Raw genomic sequence first — 21,456 nt, 5'->3', positions numbered from 1 at the left:
TTATCTGTCACTATGCTTTTCAGTTATGTAAAACAAAGCTTAGAAAACCTCTAAAGATGTGGCCCAGGGTCAAAATAGTTAGCATATGGCTGAATTGGACTCCAGATCCAGGCTTTTATCTATCTACAGCCCAAGGCCTTGGCTGATTTATTTAAGGCCCCTGCTTCTCTTCCAGATTTCTCCCTTATTTCTCCCTTTACCTTGAACCATGTATTCTGACTGCATTAAACTACTTGTCACTGCAGGCCCATAGCATGTTGCAGTGCTTTGGCTTCTGCTGTTGTGTCTGTCTGGCATGTCTTCTCTCAATCCTCACCACCTTGTTTCTGAACCCCAGCCAGGTCATTAAATACTTGGTTTGGTGGCCCCATCCCTGATACTATGACTGCCCCCAACAGCACATTCCTTTACTGGCTGACTGAGCACCTCCATCATTAGATTGCATTGGGTCTCAGTTTCCTTTCTCTGAGTCATGTAACTACCATTGGGGAAACTGTGCTAAAGCACCAGCCATGACCCCATGAATGCTTAACTCAGCTAAATCACATTCCTATAACCCACAAGACAGATCCCTCCAATAAGACCACACAGTGAAATATTTATGAAAGGCCTTTGTTTAGTGGTAACTTTGTGACCACTGTATAATTCTCCACCTTTGTGAATTTCAGTTGTCAGAAGTAAAATGAACTAATGGGAGTACCTGCCTCATGGTTGTGAGAATTTATTAAGATGTAAACTTAAGTGCCTTGCCTGGTTTATAAGGGAGACATGAACTAAATCCCAACCACCTTGGTTGTTATGAGTATCTTCTTTTTACAACACTGCTATTATCCCTATTCAGCATACTCGCATAAATGTCATCATTAATATCATCACTCATACTTCCCACCAAGTCTAAGTGACTGTGCTAACCATTCCTTCCTAGAATGCATAGTATTCTCAGAATCCTCAAAATGAGTTCTTCACATTCTTGTAATTATTCAGTGTCCCAATCTTAAATTATCTCCCTGGTACCTCCAGGAATCTGTCCAGTGCATCCTAAGGAAGTCTGTGACTGCCAGACTGTTTCATTCAGGCTTTCTAGTATGGCTAAGAAAACATAGGTCCTCTTTTAGCCTCCCACTTTCACTGACATTCTTCTCACTATGGGTGTTTCCAATTCATTTATGGTTAGCCCAGTCCACTGTGGAGGTGGCCCCCATCTCTCCCTATGATGGCAGTCAAACAGGCCTGTGGGATTCTGGAATCATTGATAACTCTAAAAGGAATAATACCTGCACAAAGCTTATTTTCTTTCTTACTAGAAGGAACCCAAATAATGGGGATTTTACTTGGGAATAATAATGCCCTCAGAGTGATCTAATATTGTCCCCCTTCCTTTCTCATCTTTCACATATCTGAAGCACAGTAGGCAAAATTGAGGTTTTGGTGAGCATTTCCAGTTGAGATTGCCTGTTGAATGATTCTGAGCTATTATAAAAGGACAGGAGAACAGATCATTTCCCCACACCCCAAATGTCATCAGAACAGGCAACCTTTGAGGAAAACAAAAGCTCAAGCTACAAAATAAAGAAAAATGGAATCTTGGCTTTTCTGATTAAAAATATTCTGAAGACCCAAGCTTTGAGGGGTGTTTGCTGAGACCCCACACTGAGATGAATACCCAGAGAGTCTGTGGAAAATAAAATAGATCCCTGTTTGTAGGAAGAAAAGTAAACAGCAGGTATGTTGGCATTGTTGGAATGAGAAGAGACCAGAAATCAATGAAGAGATAAAGAGGTGGGCCAAGAGGCAAGTTGCTTCCAGGAGGCCAATGACCAAAGTGAGAGGGCCTCAGAATGGGAATTTTCCCCAGAGGGATGGAGTGAGAAATAGCCTTTTTTTTCAGAACCATGTTGATGCACAACTGCTTAAATAAATGTTCATTCCCATCTCATCTGACTCATTTGGCTGGAAAAATCAGCTTACATTCCACAGCCTTGGCTGAACTTCCTGCACCCCACTACTGATAAAGCATAAAGGGTGTTATTAGTGCTTTTTGCATGAAGAAGGACCATGAAATCAGCTGGCTTCTCATTTATGTAGCTTCTGACAGCAATATATAGCAACCTATCTTGTATTCTTTTGTCAGCTATTTCTAGGGGAGAAAAAAGATGGGGAGGCATGATCAAGGAACATTTTTCACAATTTAGCAATATGTAAGCAACAGCCTTTAATTTAAAAAAGAAAAGGAAGAATGAATTCCACAGTTACAAGTAAGGAAAGAGAAAATTAGCTGGGTGCAGTAGTGCAGGTCTGTGATTCCAACCACTCAGGAAGCTGAGGTAGCAGGATCGAAAGTTTGAGACCAATCTCCACAACATAGTGAGACCCTGTCCCAAAATAATATAAAAAAGGCTGGAGAGCTATCCCAGTGGTAGAATATCCCTGGGTTCAATCCCAAGTACCAGAAAAAAAAGGAAAGAAAAAAAGATGGAATTAGGATGAACACTGTGGTGATGAATTGAAATTAGTAGTATCATTATAAACTAAAGCTTTTAATGAAAGGAAAAAAATTAATAAAAAAGAGATGTATGTGTATGCATGCATTTATAGACATAACATAGTTCCGAATTCTGAGCACTAAGAGGGTTTAGAACTCATTCCATAGAAATGAGCAGGACATATCTCCACCCACATCTGGCTTCTTAATACTATTCTCCAATAATAGAGACCAGGGCTCTTGAAGATATGGTTGCTCCCAGAACTGGAGCAGGGAAAATGCAAAATAATCCTGAAACCTTGTAGTGGCAGAAATAGAGAGATACTTAATAAGGAATAGGGGCTATTTTTTTTTAAAAATGGTACATTATAATTACATATATCAGGAGGACTCATTGTGACATATTTGTAATGCATGCAGCATAACTTGGTTGATTTGAAGGAACTTACTGAAAGCATACAGGAACCAATCTGAAAGAGTTCCCAAAAGCCAAAGTTGGAACAGTTTGAGCAAATAAATAATGATAGTATTGGACTATAAGTCATAGAATTAAATAGATAATCATAAACCCTTATGGATAGGAAAAAAAATAAGAAGAAAGAAAAGAATAGAGAAAGAGAGAGCTGTTTCCTTAAAGACAATTACAGTTTATAAATAAAGAAAGGGGGGCTGGGGATGTGGCTCAAGCGGTAGCGCACTCGCCTCACATGCATGCAGCCCGGGTTCGATCCTCAGCACCACAAACAAACAAAGATGTTGTGTCCGCCGAGAACTAAAAATAAATATTAAAAAATTCTCTCTCTCACTCTCCTCTCTCACTCTCTCTTAAAAAAATTATCTCTCTCTCTCTCTCTCTCTCTCTCTCTCTCCTCTCACTCTCTCTTTAAAAAATAAATAAGTAAATAAATAAATAAATAAATAAATAAAGGATGAGTGAAATAAAAATAAAATAACATTTAGGAAAACATAATAATAATTGTTACGGGCAAGATCTATGAATGGATGCCAAAAATATAAGTGAGCAAAAACAATTTTTTCCTCTAGTACTGGGAATTTAATCTAGGGCCTCATGCATGACAGGCCAATGTTCTACCACTGAGCCACATCCCCTAAGTAAGTAAAAATTGAGGGAGAAGTAAGATATTTTCAAGGTATCTTTCCTGTCGGGGACTAGAAGGAAATTCTCCTTCAAAGATTAGCCTGACAGCCCCCTGGGAGACATCCTGCCTGGGAGGCATCCTGCAGCTACCTATCTCCCTGGAACATCTGGCGGTAATCAGGATCATCAGACATCTTGCAGCTGGCAGTTTTACCACCCACATCCAGCAATTGCTGATTAGAGAGCTTCCCCATCCCCAGCATATAAATACCCCTGTGTGAACAATAAAAATTTGCAGCTTGATCAGACTCCTGTCTTGTTGTCACCTTTTGTGCCTCTTGTCCCTTCATTCCTCCCCATCTAGGTTCGCTGCCCACCTTGATGTGTCTTGCCAGTCGGGACACTTTCCCAAGATATTTATTAATCACAAAGGGAGAAATAGTAAGTTTATAATAAGAAATTCAAGAAGCATCACATGATTGAAATTAATATAACTCCTAACCAGTCATGTTGATGTATCCCCCTTCCCACCAAATAATCCCATAAGGACCTTTCACCTCTGTGGCATCTCCCTACAAAACCCATAACCTGGCCAAGTCATAAGTAAACACCAAACCCAAGGGGAGAGACCTTGTGCAAAACATCTGACCAGAATCTTTTAAAAGGATAATGGTCATAAAAGACTAGGATAGACTGAGGCATTGTCACAGACTTGAAGAGACTAAGGAGTCATTATGACTAAATGCAACACAAGAACACAGACAGAAACAAGACCTTAAAGGAAAATTGGTGAAATTCAAATAAAGTCTATAGATTAGTTGATAGTTTTGTACCCAGGTTTTTGTCTTTGTTTTGATCATTATACTATAGTTATTTATTTATGTATTTATATTGGGGATTGAAGCCAGGGGTGCATGGCCACTAAGAGACATCCCTATCCCTTTTTATTTCATTTATTTTTTTATTTTGAGACAAGGTCTTGCTAAGTTGCTTAGGGCCTTGCTTACATGCTGAGGCTAGCCTCAAGCTTGCAATCCACCTGCCTCAGCCCCCTGAGTTTCTGGGATTACAGGCATGCACCCTTGTGCCCAGCCTAGTTAATCTTTTTAAGAGTCAATATTAGAGGAAACTGGGTGAAGGGACTGCGGGAATATTCTGTGATTTTGTAGAGGGGGAAAAAAACTTTAAACAGTACCAATACAAAACCCTTGGTTAATAATGATAGAATCGAGAGGTGAGCTCCATGCCAGCATTTTAGGTTAGGTCTCTGTGAGGGTGTGTGGCATACTTCACATCAGTGGGCAAATAAATCTCTCCTGCATTTTTTCCCTGGCAAAACCTGGTGTCAGTGCAGCAGACCAAATCAGAGGGTGTTTCTCAGCATAGCTAGATCATCAGAAGACAGAGGTGCAAAGAGAAGTCCAGAGCAGACTTTGAAATTAGGGAGTTGAAAAGACACAAATTGTTCTGATAAAGAAAAAAGTGGAGGAGAATATTGGGGAAGGGCAGGAAATATAAAAGGTGGAAATGGACAGAAGTTCAGGGAGCTTTGAAGGAAGATTCCTAATATTCCTGTATAAGTTGTTTGCATTAAAGACTACTTCCATATCCCCAGATCTTTGTAAAGTCCGCTGCACAAACAAGCTTGGTGTCTGTGTCCATGGGTCTCTGTGTGTCTATCAATTTGTATGTGTGTGCACATGTCTAACTATGTCAGTGTCTATAAGTATGTATGTCTATATTTTTATTTTTTTTAGTTCTGTGAGGCAGTCCATATCCGTTGTGTACATTTGTGTGTCTTTATTTCTATGTGTTTGAGTCCATCCATAAGAGTGCATCTGTGTGTGTATATTTTTGAGCCTGTATGTCTTCTTTGTGTGTGTATGTGTGTGTATTGGAAATCCCAGCAAAGGACTAATTTCTTGTGACAATGAATTTACATACAAAGTCACAGGACTCAGAGGACCAAGAAGACATCAGCCAAGACAGGAGGAAATTGAGGCCTAGATATCATAAGAATGTAAGGTCCTAGGAATTCAATTACATTTTTGCACAGGCATTGGAATTTCCCCCAGGCACTTGGAATGCTGGTGGGTGTGGAGTTTCAAGTCAGTAATAGCTAAAGACTTCAGAGGGCAGGATGACCCTACTCCAAGTCAGCTTACTCTGTATTATCTTCATTTTGCATGTGGGGAAACTGAGTCTCACAACAGTACTTTGATGAGACTGAAGAGAAACAGCCAGCTGCTGAGCCAGCAGGGGCCTCTGGGTGAATTGAACACAGTGAACTTCAGTGAGGAAAATCAGCGTCCTATCTGTTTGCTTTCAGTCTTTCTGATGATAAAGTCTCTTGGGCATAGTCCATCTGCAACACCTCTCTCTTACTGCTATTGTCTCTTTATTATCAGTCAACACATGCTAGGAGCATCACAATCTCAGGATACAACCAAACATATTCTCCCATGAATGTGCATAATGACAGCTCTGCAGATATGTGATGTCACAATCATAGCACACCCTTCTCCACCCCCACCCCCCAAAAAAATAACAAGTCTGGTTGGATTCTTAGGTAACTTGGCTGTCTTATCTACATAAACTTAATGACAGGGTAGATACTTTTTTTTCTATTTATGAGACATTTTAATTTTGTTAATAATTTTGGGAATAAAACATGTATCATTCAATTCATTAAAAACCATTTAACATCTGAAGGCCCTCTGAGCTCCTAAAAAACTTTAAAAAAACTTTACTTATTTTTTAGTTGTAGATGGACACAATACCTTTTTTAAAATTTAATTTTTATGTGGTGCTTAGGATTGAACTCAGTATCTCACACATGCTTGGCAAGTGCTCTACCAGTTCTCCAAAAAATTTTTGAGATTTGTGCCATGAGAATTAAATTCAAGAGAGTTTCTGTTTGTTTATTTTTTATTTTGGAAGTATCCAAGGCTATGAAAGAGTTACAAGAACAGCATAATAGTCTTTTATACACTAGATTTGACAGCTTATATTTCTTCCCAATTTACCTTGTAAGCTCTTGTGTGCACATAGCTCTCTTTCTGTACATATTTATATGTGTATAGGTATTTGTTTATGCACATGCATATAACACACACACAATTTTTTTAAAGCATTGAGATTTCAATGTTAGGATCTTTAGTTCTAAATATTTGAAGTATTTCCTAAGACCAGGGACATTCCTTTGTATAACCACAAAATGGTTACCAAATTCAGGAACGTAATATGGACACCATGATATTATCCAACATACAATCTATAGTCAAAGTTTTCCGGTTGTCCCAATGAAGTCATTTTCAATAATTTTATTTCCTTTTCTGATGCACAACCATTTAGGAATCAGATTATACATATTTTTTCATTTAACCTGGAATAATTCCTCAGTCTTTCTTAATCCTTAGGACCTTGATCACAGCCTGTTTTTAACAAAGAGAAAGCAAGCTTCAGGTTTGGAGTCTTGAACTCATGACAATATCCAGCTAGAATGCCATAGATTTTAGTTTTCTGAGTATGTATCTTCCAATTATCATCTATTTATAGAAAATGACATGAGTTTCTGCCTTTGGTGAATAATTTATGGTATCTTTTAAAATTTCACTTTAAAAGTAAAATATTTAAAGGAAAATACTAGAGAAATAAAAAAGCAGGCATGTAAATCAGCCACATTTTCTCAGCCTCAGCACTATTAGCACTTGAGGCCACAGAATTCTGTGTCATGGAGTGTCCTTCACATTGTAGAATGTTCTTCAATGTCCCTGGCCAATACCTACTAGAGGCCAGTAGCATTCCCCCACTCTCTTTCTAGTTATGACAGCCAAATATGCCTGCAGATATTACCAAATATCCTGTTGAAGGCAAACTCACCCAGCTGAGAGCCACTGACTTAGCCAAAAACTGTGAGTGGAGGGTGAGTTGATGCAGCAGCTCACGGATCTTGGAGAAAAGTACTCGCTTCTGTCCAGTTCAGTTCAAGCCATATTGATCAATCACTGTGCAAATGTCTGGCCCTGTGCAAAGCCCTGGAGAGACAGATGGGCAGGAAATAGTCCAGTTCTTCAGGAGGTGCCCTGAATTAAGCAGGAGGCAGGGGGTGTGTAAGAGGAAGAAAAAATTAACCATGAGGAAGGAGCTGTGAAAAACTATGTCATAACCTGGAATTAGATCTTCTTATTAAGCCTCATCACTCACAAAAGAGCTCTTCTGCCCAAGTAATTATTTTTAAAACATGAATCAGATCATGCCAGTCCTCTGATGAAAAGCTTTCACCTTCTCACTAAGAACCAAATAACTTTCAAACTCTTTGTGGGACCTGCACCATCTAGCTCCTGTCTCCCTTTTGGCCTTAATTTTGTTTGCTCTCTTTTTGTCTTGAGCTGTAACTACCCTGGGCCTCTCTCTCCTGAGATCTCCCCATGATCATTTTCAAACAAAGGTCTTTGCATTGTGATGTTCTCTATGTGGAAAAGTGTCCCAAGTATTTTCAGGGCTGGCTCCTGGTCACAGAGGTTCAAATGTCACTTCCCCTGACTACCTTCTGCACTGAATCCCTCTAACCAATTACCCCATGTAAATTTCTTCCATGGTACTTTTGTAAGGGTCCGGTGAAGCGTTGGAGGAAGAGACCACCAAGAGACTGACTCATGCAATTGCAGAAGGGGATTTATTGGGGATCCATTCCAGCACTCTGGGGCTCCGTGCTCGCTCAAGAAGGGAGAGAAGCCCAGAGCCCTGGGGAGGGGTCGAGCAGTGCTTAAGTACACTTTTTGGGGAGGGCAGGGGCTTTGCATACATCAGAACAAATCAGCATGAGGCGTGGGAAAATTGAACAGCAACTCTCATACATGATTAGCACATTCATTAGTGGGAACAAGTGGGGGGGAGGGGGGTGTGGGGGTGTGTGTGTGATTGGTCACTCCTAAGCGGGGTACACATTCAAACTGATTGGTTTGGGCCCTGTATGCCTACCAAGCTGCACAGGGCCCTAGGCTAAATGGCCAGTAGGGCGTTGTCTTAACTGCCTCAGGAATTTCAGGTTCTGGGTGTAGCAGAGGAACTTAACAATACCTGGTCCTTCACTTTTTAACTCAGGCTTTGCAGCTTAGAAACTTTATCTTTCACTTTCTGTATCAGGCACTGTTGGTAGTGGACATGACTTCCATTGACACTGCTCTTCTCCTTTGTGGCCAGCTGGTCAGAGGTGGCCCATGAGAGATGCAGAAATCTGCTTGCCCTGCCTGAAATTGATACTGTCTCTGCCTCTTTACCTCCTGCTGAACTACAGGAATGAGGACAGGAGGGGAGGTGTTTGAGCATTGCAGGACCCCAGGGAGGATGCAAATATGAGAGCCACATAGCCAGTACCAGCATCCTCCTATCTTCTTCTCCAGGGAGAAAATCAAAGGCCTGGGGTGTGAGCCATGGTATCATGTTATCTTCTACTTGCCTCCAAAAACATGCCTAACTAAAATACTATTTGAAATTACTGTAAATTCTGTTGCTTGCTTTAATATGTGTGTATGCATTTAATAAATATGTGTATATGAATTTTAATTGGCACATAATTGTCCATGTTTACGGGGTCTAGTGTGACATTTTGATACATGTATACAATGCATGGTGATCAGGTCAAGGCAATTGACATACCCATCACCTCAAACATTTATTATTTCTTTGTAATGGGAGCATTACAAATCCTCTCTAGTGGCTACATTGAAATATGCAATTGAATGTGATCAAGCATAGTTATCCCACCATGTTCTAAAACATTAGAAGTGACTGTTGTTGTCCTGAAATTCTGTACCCATTTACCATCCTCTCCCCTTTCTTTCCCCCAGTTGTTTGGCTTTTGTGCATATCCCACCCCTTGGCAGGATGAGGAAGACCTGTCTTACTTATTCACTGCTACATCTTTGGCCCCTGGGCACAGAGCTAAATCAAGATAGAGTTCCACAGCTACTGACCTATCTGTTCTCTAATTCATCTCATGTATAAAATAAGAATCATCACAGCACCTTGAAATATTGTGAGGACTGAGTGAGCTAATCTGCATATAGCACTTAGAGCAGCACCTGGCATCCTATCATTGCTCAAAGAATTGCTAGTATTTGTTGACTTAATGAACTAATTAATGTATGGAGAAAGGGTTCTTTCTCTGCTTGCTTTTTCAGCCATGTCCTCTGGCTCCCTCTTTCTCTTCAAATCAAAGTTGTATTTACTTGGTGCTGACAAGTCAGGCTATTGATTAAGAAACATGATCACACAGTGAGGAAAAACTCACACCTCTTAATTTGATCTGCTGGATTAGCACTTGCTGGAGGTGGAGAAGGGACAGACATTGCACATAAAAGGATAAGGTGCATAAAGTGCAGGCTAGGAAATGCCAGAAATGAAATTCAATATGCAATTTTGCTGTTGCACACTGTGGGAAGGGTAGAATCCAGCTCTTCCAATAAGTGCACAAAAAAAGCCTCTCAGAGGTCAAGTGAAGGTTATAGGGACAGAGATTCAAACATGTAATGGGGGAGGCTGAAACCCATCTGAAACCAAGAGGTACACTTATTCATTCACTCAACAGAATATTAAGCACTTACTATGTGTGGTGTAGACAGGGATCTGGCATAGACACAATAAGAGGATACCCATGAACTTCGCAGTCTTTCTTTCATAATAGCCTTGCCACTAAGTAGACACAATCCAAAATTTAAAATTACATATGGCTTAGTTCATGATCAGTATTACTGCCATTGTCTAATAGTTCCAGTACTTACTCTGTACTAGGCACTATGCTGAGAACACTTTACAATTTATGGTGAGGGCCACTTACTAGGAACCTAACCTGCATCTATTTCTTTCTTCCTTACTAGAAGAAAAACTCACTTTTATTCAGGGTGGCACCAAAGAACACATATCCCCCCAAAACTGGCACTCATACTTTGTCACTAGCATCCAAACACACATGTGAGTGGGATTCAGAGACGTTATTTTACCTCAGGAGTCAGTGAGGTGGGGGTTAATGTTATTCTCATTTTACAGCCAAGCACACTGAGATTTAGAGAGTTTAAATGAAATGTGAAAGGTAATAAAGCTTCCTGCTGGTGGAGGTCAGATGTGAATCCAAGCAATCTGTTGTTTTGGTTTATTCTTATTTGAACAGATAGCACATATATGCACAATGCTATTTAGTCCTCTCAAGAACCTAGATGGGCAGGGTAATGAGTAAAATTTTCTGATACCTGCCACCATTTGTTCTCTAATCATCTGGCATCTTCCCTTGGATCACCTCTCTGCCAGCTTCAAAGGCTAGCCCCTTTCCAGTACAGTGGTGCCTGGAGTGTGGAAGAAGAAGGAGAGACAGGTAGGGAAATGATCAGTTTTTTAGATGTCCATCTAGGCAGAATTCCTAGCAAAAGATTGCATATAGAGAGCATGGACAAGTCAGAAACAGAAAAGATTTGGCATCATTTCCTATGTGAAATTCTGAGTAGGGACAATGTCAAAATAAAATCAGCATACAATACGGTTAAGCAGAAGGAGGGTTGGAGTTTGCATCCAGAAGCTTCTATAAAGTTCCATGTGTCCTAAAAAGGGATACAGAAAGGAACTGATTGTGGTGGTGAGACTAATGGGAGCTGCTGTTGGGGGGAGGGGGTAAAGTGGCTTTGAGACTGAGAGCTACAAGGTGACCAGAGATGACCAAGGGGAAATGGGTGGGGCAACAAGTTTCCTAGCAGAAAATCAGCACCAGAAGGGTAGAGCTGGTCAACTGGGAGCTGCTTGGAGTGGACTTAGTGGACTACCACTATCTAGGATTCCAGCAGTTGTAGGCCCTGCAATTTTAGCCTGCTGAGTCAGTGACAGAAGGCACGGAGTTCACTGTCCCAGAGTTTGGCGAGTGCTTACATAACAATAGCTTGAGAAATTGGATTTCCTTCCACAGCCCCACATCACCTTGGTGAAACAGAGAGGAAGGAATTCTGAAACAATGGAATCTTTTCGTGAACATCCTCTCAAACCAAGGGAACATGGGTCATGGAGCCACCATTTGCAGACAAGTTCTAGTTGCTCTCAACAGAGGGTTGAGCCTGGGAGGAATACTGAGGGAGTCACAGACCTCCAGAAGCTGCTTAGTTCTACATACCCAAGTTGCAGGGAGAGCGTGCTTATGGGCAGATCCATGAAGCAGATTGGCAAAGGTCACAGGCTAGACAGGGACCCTCCATGCTCATCTTCCCTTCCATCCTGCTGGCTTCCCATGGACACTGTCACAGTCATGCCAGGAGCCAGCTGGGATCAGGGTGGGGACTCAGTGACTAGAAAGAGACTGACAATCATCATTTTAATGCTCAAGTAGTGTCATGTCACCAGAAAGTTTTTATGGATACTTAGTTGATTTATTGAATGAATGAATGATTAACTCAGAGACCATGGGAGTCATGAACATCAATGATGTCAAGAAAGGCTCTGATGTGCTTTTGGTGGGATTGCCTAAATAGCAAAGACAGTCATTTTTTAGACTTAGTGTGAATATCGCCTTCTGAGAGAGGACTCCCCTGATACCATCATCAGGTTTACGTGCCCACTCTGTGCTCTTCTCTACCCACCCCCCATATACTAGATGGTTCATTGTGGTTTTCATTTGACCTTGAGTTCTTAGAGACAAGGTTACATCTCATTTAATCTTCCTGCATCCCTAGCAGGTCTGGACCAAGGAAACAACAAAAACCATTTATTAAGTGTTTTCCAGGTACCAAACATTGTGCTAAGTGCTTTAGTTACCAATATGCTTGACTACATGAATATAAGGTACCAGGGTGACATTATCATGCCATTGTGCAGTTAAGAACACTGAGTTTCAGAGGAGGTAAGAAGCCTGATGTTTCTCCCTGCTTTCTGCATCTTTCTCTACCAGACAGCCTGTCCTAATTCTTGAGGTTTGGGAACAGTATGAAACTCCCAGTGTTCAAAAGGATTGTGTATAATGCCCAAGCCCATGGGTGCTTGGTAAAGTGATGAGGCAGTCTGTCTGTCTTGCTAGGTGGGTGGATAGGAAGAGAGAACAAAGGAGAGACAGTACATGTTAGCAGCTAGCACCCATGCCACATGCCAGACACAATGAATTCTCTATCACAGAACCACAGCACTGAGACCTCCCCAGGAGAAGTGCCTCATGGATGGCCTCTGAATGGGGAGTGTTCACTTTGGCCACTACAGGAACCATCTGCTAGTTGATTGAGAACAAATTGGTACATGGATGCACTGTTAGGTGCATGATATTTCTGGCAGGAAGACCAGGAAAAACAAAACCAAGACAATGTCTTGAAACAACAACACACATGGAAATTTGCAGAGGTGAGGTGACATGGAATAGAGACAGTAACACAACAATATTGACACCCACAACCAAAAGGAAAGAATATTTCAGCACCCTGTTTGCACATCCAGTTTCAAAAATAAAACAAAATAGGGCCACAATCTTCCAGATATTGAACCTACAGAAGCTAAATCACTTACCTACATCACAAGGCCTTTTTCATTTTTTTTTAATTTGGAGGCAGGATATTAATAATTGCTCAGGATGCTGCTAAGTTGATGAGGCTTGCTTTGAACTTTTCATCCTCCTGTCTCTGCCTCCCAAGCTGCTGGAATTATAGGCACATACCATGGTATTTGAGTAGAAAATGATTTCTTTTCTAAATGATATTTCTTGAATTGTAATAAAATGTTAAAAATATAAACAAATAACAATCCCAAATTCTGTTTGTTAAGTAAATAGATTTCTAGAAGATGGAGTTCCATATAGTCATTAAAATTGTGGAGAAAAATATGCACTTGGTTTATAGAAATAATCACATTTAATAATATGCTATCATATTTGTAAGAATTTTATAATTAATTCAAGTTTTCTCCCTTGCAAAGTGCTAACAGATAAGTCAGAAGTTAAAAAAAAAAATATTTCTCCTTCTCATTTCTACTGGAATTAAAAAAAAAAAAGGATTCCGCCCCTTCTTTCAATCTAGGATATAATTGTGGAGTTGTTGTTTCAATTCTGTATTTTCTTGCTTAAACTCTGATACCCTCTTTTTTAGCTCATGAATCTCATTTTCCAGTTGTGCATTTTTTTAACCTGAAGTGAACACTGTGTGCAGTGACTTTTTTGCATTTTATTATTCTTTGAAGTGATAGAACTGCTTTCTGGGTCTTAGGCTAACAGAATCTGTCAGAAAAAAAGAAGATAGAGTCCGGGCGTTTGGGCGCGAGCGAGAGAGCAGGAGGCAGCCGCGCCCGCCACCGCCCCAGCTCTGTATGCCGTTCTCCTCTGGCGCTGCCACCGCCGATTGCAGCAGCAGGAGCCGCCATCGTCGAGGTTGATGTGGTTGGGCCAGGGCTGAGGAGGCCGCCAAGATGCCGCAGTCCAAGTCCCGGAAGATTGCGATCCTGGGCTACCGGTCTGTGGGGAAATCCTCACTGACAATTCAGTTTGTTGAAGGCTAGTTTGTGGACTCCTATGATCCAACCATAGAAAACACTTTCACAAAGTTGATCACAGTAAATGGACAAGAATATCATCTTCAACTTGTAGACACGGCTGGGCAAGATGAATATTCCATTTTTCCTCAGACATACTCCATAGATATTAATGGTTATATTCTTGTGTATTCTGTTACATCAATCAAACGTTTTGAAGTGATTAAAGTTATCCATGGCAAATTGTTGGATATGGTGGGGAAAGTACAAAACCAATTATGTTGGTGGGAAATAAGAAAGACCTGCATATGGAAAGGGTGATCAGTTATGAAGAAGGGAAAGCTTTGGCAGAATCTTGGAATGCAGCTTTTTTGGAATCTTCTGCTAAGGAAAATCAGACTGCCGTTGATGTTTTTAGAAGGATAATTTTGGAGGCAGAAAAAATTGATGGGGCAGCTTCACAAGGAAAGTCTTCGTGCTCAGTGATGTAATAACTGCTGCAAACCTGAGGACACTGGGAATATATTCTACCTGAAGAAGCCAACTGCCCATTATCCTTTAAGATAAACTATGCTTCTTTTTTCTTCTGTTAACCCGAAAGATATCATTTGGGTCAGAGCCCTCCCCCCGACCCTCAGATTATGTTAAAATCTGACTCTGTCCAAATGAGTTCACTTCCATGTTCAAATTTTAAGCAATCATATTTTCAATTTATATATTGTATTTCTTAATAATATTATGACCAAGAATTTTATCGGCATTAATTTTTCAGTGTAGTTTTTTGTTTAAAATAATGTAATCATCCAAATGATACATATTGTTACACTACTATTAACTAGGAGGCTTCAATATATCAGTGTTTATTTCATCTGCTAATTCAGCTGCGTGGAAGCCTGGGCAAGGGTAAGCACAGTTCCATTCTGCCACTAGCAGATCCATGTGGAGGTCAGGCCCAGGTCTGATGGTCCCTGCTGAACTGCAAGGCAAGCCCAGGCAGAGGGCAGTCACAGGTCCATTCTGCCTCAGGCTGACCCCTGCAGGAGCTCAGAATAAGCCCAGGAATGACTCCGCCCACTGTCAGATGTCTTCCAGAGCTCTAGCCCTACCCACCACTGACTCTGCCTACTGGAAGACATCTGTCAGAGTTCAGCCCCAGCCTAGTTCAGCCTTACTGACAGGAGCCTGGCTCCTTCCAACCACCAGCAGACCACCAACAGAGCTCAGGACATACCCAGGACTCCTCTGCTAACAGGTGTACAATTTCTGGAGCTCAGGTTCCTCCCTGATCAGCAGCCAAGGCCAGCTGCATGGGAGCCTGGGCAAGGGTAAGCACAGTTCCATCTTGCCATGGGTGGAAAGCTGAGGAGGTCAGGCCCAGGCCTGATTCGCCCTGCTCAATTGCACTCAAGCCTCTTCTCAGAGTAAACCCACCTCCATCCCACCACTGGCTGACCTCCGACAGAGCTGGGGCTCTGCCCTGATCAGCCTATTCCACCTGCGCGGGAGTCCATACCTAGGCTAGGCCTTGGTCCATACTGCCACTGGCTGACCCCCAGCCGGTGCTGAGAATTAGCCGAGATACAGCGTGCCTGAAGTGCAAGGGAGCCCGGGCACAGGTTAGGCCCAACACCATCTTGCTCCAGTCCAATTGCCACTGTAGCTTAGGCTCAGCTCAGGACCACCTCACCCACCTGCGTGGCAACTGTGACCTGGGTACACCAGGTTCCACCCTGCCACTGGCTGACCCCTGCTGCAACTCAAGCTCTGCCCAGGAGCTGGGCCCCAGGGAAGGCCCAAGTTCTACCCGCCACCTGCTGAAGTCAGCTCAGCCCAGGAATGCCTCCACTCATCAACAGACAACCTTGGGAGCTGAGGATCCATCCAGATCTGCTAGGACACCCTGTGGTGCAAGCCCAGGCACAGGATAGCCACAGGTCCGTCCCGCAACTGCCACCTGCCGACCACTGCCAGAACTCAGGCTTGGCCCAGATCTGCCTTGCCAACCTGCAATGGAGCCAGGCTCAGTAGAGCCCTGTGTTTCTCCTGCCACAACAGAACCCAGCCTGAGTCTAGGCTCTGCCCAGAACCGTTCTGTCCATGGGCAGACACCTGCTGGACCCTTGGAAAACTTTGGACTTTGATTGCAAATTGAGAAGAAGAACCAGAATTCTCCAGTCGGCAAAGGGCTCTCTGCAAGGGGGAAAAACTGTTGCCAATTGCTAGAGATGCTCTTTGGGGATGCTCCTGTGGGTGTCTGCACAGCTCACCACAGCTTAATCACAGACTGAGCTCATTCAAGTCAATAAGGAGAAGAAAACAGCAGAAAAAAACGGGAAAACCCAATATCGGCTGTTTATAAAAGATGACATACCAAACATTGAGATGAATTTCCACAATACAGTCAATCCACGGTAAGCATAAAGTCATCCACAATACAATCATCCACAGTAAACATAAAGTACATGTGTGTTTTTGCCTAACAAATATAAAGAATAAAGAGAGTGAGAAAAATCTAATGTCAACGTGTTGGAAAATGGAATTGTCATGCTCTGAGAGCTGCAATATAAAATGTTCATAACTCTTCTGCAGAGAAGTTTCAGAAAATAGGCCAAAATTGGAAGTGCATGCCTATCTTTAGCCCAAGAATTTCAATTTAAATAAGTTATTCATTGTTATCGTGTCAAATTTTTAAATTTTACCCTGAAGTTGTCCATTGTAATCATTTTGCATGCATATATATAATCTATTTTTATTATTGTTTCTTTGAGGGGGTGTAGTTGGACACAATGCCTTTATTTTACTCCTTAATTTTTCTGTGGTGCTGAGGATCAAACCCAGGGTCTCTCCCATGCTAGCCAAGTACTCTAACACTGATCTACAACCCCAGCCCCTCTAGTGTTTTATTTCTTAGAAAGTACTTTTTTACATATCTGTACACATAACCTTACATAATTATGGCTCGGACACATTTTTCAAGAAGTTACCACATGACCTGGGACTGTAGCTCTGAAGTAGCACACTTTTCTGGCTTGTCCGAGGCACTGTGTTCCATTCTCAGCACCATTTATAAATATACAAGGACAGCAGGAGAAGAAGCATGATTGCCTTAGATTGTGGAAAAGGATCCATGGGGTATTCTTATATCTAAACATACCCCTAAACAGGATAAATGTGTGCCAGTGACCTGCCCTGAGAGGTTTGGCTCCTAGAAAACTCGAAAGCTGATGACTTCTGGTGTGGCAGAGAGCCCTATCCAGGTTCCCAGGTCTTTCCTTGAAACAAATGTTACCCTTCGAGTGTTGGGCACAGACATGCCATATCTTTATCAGCCTGGCTGGATGTGACCCTCCACAAAGGCTCTCTCTCTCTGCCCCCTATCCTGGGTATTGTTTACTGGAGTGAGCAGCAGCCAGTTTCTCTGCAGCTTGTGAAGCAGGGGACCACAGACAGCTGGTATGGTTATGGGGGCAGGGTGGGAGGGAGGCTAGGTTTCGTGGTATTGTCATTGCCACTGGGTCTTTGATTTGTGGGCATGGCAAGGGACACTGAGGTGCCTTCACCTTAGAGCCATAATAAAAATATTATTCCTTGGTAACCCATTCTGTACAGAATACACTAAATTATTTTCTAAATCCCAGTCCTTTGGTAAATAGGATTTGTTTTTCACTGATGCTCTTATGACTTTTTGAGCCTTATAGTTTTAACTTATTGACTGAACCTGACCCAGTGGTTTGAATTGTTTATAGTTCATGCCATTGGTACAAAAAAAAAATTCTAAGAATTGAGCTACTTTGAAAGTGAACTGTCATGCCTTATTAAGTCCTATAAAAAGTCAATGTCTTTTCAGAGTTTTGGTATCACTGTCAAAACAACTATGCATGTCAAGGACAAGATTTATTCTCTTTCTTCAGCTTGCCCAGTAGCCAAATCTGGTTTACTCAGACAACATCTACTAAGTAATTACCTGTATATCCCAGTGACAGCTGGTCATTTAGCGCTCATCTTCCCCCCAGAATCTCCAGATCTGTGAGTTGAGCAGATCTCCTGTTGCAGATTCACCTTAAATGCAAACACCATGCTATCCTCAAGTGGCTTTTTTCTTGTCTCAATGTACTTTAAGAGTTGATAGTTTAATCCTGTGTTTTCTAACCAGAAGATTCAGAGAACCTGAATCAGTTACACTTCCAAACAACTGAATATAAAACACCTTTAGCCAACTGTTGAATTCCATGCACCTGTTTATTTCCAGTATCTTTCTGTAAAATAGGCAAATATTGTTTGCATGACTGTTTCACATTCTCCCAGGAACTCTACTGTTTCAGAGGGCTGTGGGTCTAGCTGTGTTGTTGGCGGTGTTGCCTCAGCCCTTATCCTCAAATAATAGAGTGTTGTGAATTTGTTTCATCTGATGTGGATTTCTGTAGGAAAGAGTAGAAGAAAGAGGTGGAAGGCATAGATGATCTAGCTTGGAGAAAAAATAAATAACTGTATTAGTAGCTATTTATGTCACCCAAACTTGGGATGAAATATTTCCTGCACCCAACTCCTGATATAAACAGTTGTGCTATCTCTAGCTTTATTTTTGTCCTTTTTGTGGGAAAAGCAACTTTACCTTATGTACAAATGCATTAACACCATTTACTTAAGGCCATAGAGCACTATTTGCCTCCTTTTACTATTTATAGAATTCGTTTTTTCACATCACTTTTCATAAAAACTAACTGTAGAAATAAACACATTAAAATTTGCCCAGCTATCATCTAAGCCCTCTTGATTGACTTGGCCATGTGGCAGTAGAGTTCTAATATCTGTAATAAAGTGATTTACTACTATAGTTGAAAAGTGTTGCCCCTATAAGGAAACAATATGTGCCTTTCCCTCTTGATGCACACTAGATTATAGAGACCCAGAGTAAAGAAATATTTGTTCCAAATTTTTTAAATAGTATGCAAAATCAAATTCTTGAAGAGTGATGTTTTTCCTTAAACAGAAAATATGGACCGCAGTGGAGAGCGGGGGCCAAAGGCCTCAGTCACCATGTCTGTGTTGGACGTACTTTGGGAAGACCCGGCTGTCCGTTTCGTCGTGTCCTCGCAACAAATGAAAACCAGACCTGGGGAAGTCCTTATTGATTGCTTAGATTCAATTGAAGATACCAAAGGAAATAATGGAGATAGAGTTTGAAAATGACCAAGTTAAGACATCAAGTTCAGGAGCCCCAATTTTAAAACCAAAGACTCTTAGTAACAAATTTAAGAATTATCTGGCACTCTTTGGCATTGCTCAGAGTCAATCTTTCTATCAGTTACAACTGCATATTGAATATTACAACAAGGACTGCTAACTCTAAATTACGAGGTCAAACCGAAGCTCTTTTTATACTAACAAAGTGTAACAGCACTCGCTTTAAATTTATATTCACAAATTTGGTTCCTGGAAGCACTAGACTTTTTACTTCTGTGATTCCAGCACATAGAGCATATGAAACTTCTAAAATGTATCATGATTTTAAATTGAGAAGTGCGCTAATTCAAAACAAACAACTAAGATTATTACCACAAGAACATGTATATGACAAAATCAATGGAGTATGGAACTTATCCAGTGATCAGGGAAATCTAGGAACCTTTTTTCTTACCAATGTGAGAATCGTGTGGCATGCAAATATGAATGATAGTTTTAATGTCAGTATACCATATCTGCAAATTCGTTTGATAAAGATTAGAGATTCAAAATTTGGCTTAGCTCTTGTCATAGAAAGCTCTCAATAGAGTGGAGGATATGTTCTTGGCTTTAAAATAGATCCTGTGGAAAAACTACAGGAATCAGTTAAAGAAATCAATTCACTTCACAAAGTCTATTCTGCCAGTCCTATATTTGGGGTGGATTATGAAATGGAAGAAAAGCCACAGCCCCTTGAAGCTCTGACAGTTGAACAAATTCAAGATGATGTAGAAATAGATGCTGATGATCACACGGATGCTTTTGTGGCTTATTTTGCTGATGGCAATAAGCAACAGGATCGTGAACCTGTATTTTCAGAAGAACTGGGGCTTGCAATAGAGAAATTGAAGGATGGATTCACACTACAGGGACTTTGTGAAGTAATGAGTTGATCTTGAGTTGAGCTGGATTTCTATTTAAAGATATCTCAAGATTACAGACATTAGTCGCCTACTATAAGGCATGGAATAGTTTTTATATTTACAGCTTTTATATTTAAAGCTTTTAAGAGAGTTTTTTAATGATTAAGAAAAAATATTTTTAGAAAATTCTGTTTTCGGGGCTGGGGATGTGGCTCAAGCGGTAGCGCGCTCGCCTGGCATGCGTGCGGCCTGGGTTCAATCCTCAGCACCACATACAAACAAAGATGTTGTGTCCGCCAAAAACTAAAAAATAAATATTAAAAAATTCTCTCTCTCTCTCCTCTCTCACTCTCTCTTTAAAAAAAAGAATAATTAAGTATTTAATGCATTCTCATCATGTGGTGTTGTGATATATGGTTGGTTACACTCTTAGAGTACAGGCATTTCTGTTATTGTATTGTCAGGGAATGCCTTTTCTATGATATCCATCCTGCTTTTAAGAAATTAGGAGCCATTGGAAGATAAGAGTTCAGCTTCTTCTGGAGCACAAATGCTAGGTTGCCCTATGGAAATTATGACTGTTCAGTCTGTACTTATCTACAATTTAGTTAGCTACTTTCAATACCAAAATTTGGGTGATGTCTAAAACAGTGATAATAAAGTCTTCATGCAGCTCATTGGGGTCCTTTATTTGCCAGATATTTTCTGAGGGTCATCCACAGATGTGCGTTTCTCACTCATCTGGAGAGTAACATCATAGACCTAAAGAGAAAGCAGATGAACATGTCCATGGTAAGAACAACATACTCTACACAGTTATTTGGACAGAATATTGATTTCTAACATGAGTGCTGATATATTCTAATACTTGGAGAAATGAACCTAGTAAACAGGGAATAATGAAAAAGCAAGAAAGATAAGGAGTTGTCTATCTTAAGACCAAAGTCTGGCAGCAAGTTATAGTGGGAGTGTCCCTCTTTGTTTCTCTACAAGACATGCATAGCACAGGGGTGTTGGAAAACTTGAATTGTTTTATTGGAAAGAATAGCGTTCTTCAAATTCTACCTGCTTTCTACGCATTTCTCATTGTATTCTCATTTTCCTCAGATAATCTTTTCTGTAGATCAGATTTCTCTATTAGATCACAAACCTCTTTTATAATATCATCTGTCTGAAATTATAATGATCTTTTTATGTGTCTTTTCCATTAGATGTTAAGCTAAAGAACAAAAGGAGTCTCATCGCATCTGCTATATGTGCAAAGTGCATCATATTGTGTCACATGTTTTATGCACTCATTGGTTTAG

At 40.9% G+C, this 21,456-nt stretch overlaps 2 pseudogenes across 2 annotated transcripts; both read left to right on the top strand.

The window, feature by feature from the left end:
- Positions 1 to 13,842: 13,842 nt before the first annotated feature.
- Positions 13,843 to 14,875, top strand: LOC308638540 (GTP-binding protein Rheb-like; annotated as a pseudogene). Its single transcript has one exon. The product of its transcript is annotated as a GTP-binding protein Rheb-like (transcript).
- A 4,389-nt stretch (positions 14,876 to 19,264) lies between these two features.
- LOC308638539 (BBSome complex member BBS5-like) lies at positions 19,265 to 20,339 on the top strand (annotated as a pseudogene). The gene has a single exon. The product of its transcript is annotated as a BBSome complex member BBS5-like (transcript).
- Positions 20,340 to 21,456: the final 1,117 nt, after the last annotated feature.

The sequence above is a fragment of the Spermophilus citellus genome (genome assembly GCF_964194105.1).
Source record: "Spermophilus citellus genome assembly, chromosome: 19".
Lineage (NCBI taxonomy): Eukaryota > Metazoa > Chordata > Mammalia > Rodentia > Sciuridae > Spermophilus > Spermophilus citellus.
The sequence above is the reverse complement of the archived record's forward strand: the minus strand, read 5'-3'. Positions and strand labels throughout refer to the sequence as shown.